Here is a 1,347-nt window from a genome sequence, read left to right as displayed (position 1 = left end):
GAGAGATTGTGGACATTCAACCAAATAACATTGAGTTTACCGACCCTTTTGCAAGAGAAGGAGGGGACAACCCAATACAAAATCCACCACAAAATCACCCCACAATGCCTAAATTTTCATCACATTCCGAACCAACCGAGGAGAATCTACCAAATGATACTCCTACACCACCACATTTAACCGGTAATTTCATTGCCAAATCCGCATTCATACAATTAGTTGAGAGAAGTCAATTTGGAGGGATGCCTAGTGAAGACCCTCATTCACATATGGAGACTTTTTGTGACTATTGTGATGCGATTTCTCAAATCGGAGTTACTAAAGATCAAATCCGATGGGTATTATTTCCTTTTTCTTTGATTGGTACTGCAAAACAATGGTTGAAGAGTCTAGATAAGACTACCCTTGGTATTGATTCATGGAACAAGTTGGCACTTGCTTTCTACAAGAAATTATATCCTCCGGAGAAGACTAACATGTTGAGAGCCCAAATCACCGGGTTCAAACAAAGGGATGAGGAATCATTGTATGAAGCATGGGAGAGATTTAAGGACACTTGTCGTTCTTGTCCACACCATGGACTTAGCAAGTGGTTCCTTGTGCAACAATTTTGGAATGGTCTATATGAAGACTCTCGCAACATCCTCAACATGGGATCCAATGGTATGTTTACCGAAGTTGATGACAATCAAACATGGGCCAAAATTGAAGAAATGGCAGTTTATAATTCACAATATAGTAGGCCTCGAAAAGCTACTAGAGGAGTAAAGCATGAGGTAGATTCCATCACTCAATTGGGTGCTCAACTAAGTGTTCATATTGACACCATCAATTTGAAGTTGGAGAAAGTCATGGCTAAGCTTGATGAAGCTTCCAAATCACCCAAACAACATGTTAATGCTATGGTGGCATCATCCTCAATTCCAAGTGGAGTATGTGAGAGTTGTGGAACTTTGGGACATGACCAAAGTGAATGTAGGGGAACAAGTGAACAAGTGAATGCTTTCCAAGCATACAAGAGTGGCACCCCTTATTCTAACTATTACAATGAGAATACCAAATTCCATCCCAATCTTTCATACAAAAGACAAAATGTTCAAAACCCTCAACCAACATACACCCCACCTCCAATGAGAAATCAAGCTCAAAGACCCTTTTATAACCAAAGCCAAAAATCAACCTTCTTACAATCAATCCAATGACCAAGGCTTTGATGTTCAAAAAGCGGTCCTCCAAATGCAAAAGAACCAACAAGAATTTTTCATCCAAATGCAAAAAGATAGCCAAGCCAAAGACAACACCATCAACAACATACTAGCCCACACCAAAATGCTAGAAACCCAAATG

The 1,347-nt window shown here is 39.9% G+C and overlaps 1 non-coding gene across 1 annotated transcript; it reads right to left on the bottom strand.

The window, feature by feature from the left end:
- Positions 1-476: 476 nt before the first annotated feature.
- Positions 477-583, bottom strand: LOC141603642 (small nucleolar RNA R71). Its single transcript, XR_012525503.1, has one exon. It is a non-coding gene; the product is annotated as a small nucleolar RNA R71 (small nucleolar RNA).
- Positions 584-1,347: the final 764 nt, after the last annotated feature.

Source organism: Silene latifolia, chromosome 9 (assembly GCF_048544455.1).
Source record: "Silene latifolia isolate original U9 population chromosome 9, ASM4854445v1, whole genome shotgun sequence".
Classification (NCBI taxonomy): domain Eukaryota; kingdom Viridiplantae; phylum Streptophyta; class Magnoliopsida; order Caryophyllales; family Caryophyllaceae; genus Silene; species Silene latifolia.
The sequence above is the reverse complement of the archived record's forward strand: the minus strand, read 5'-3'. Positions and strand labels throughout refer to the sequence as shown.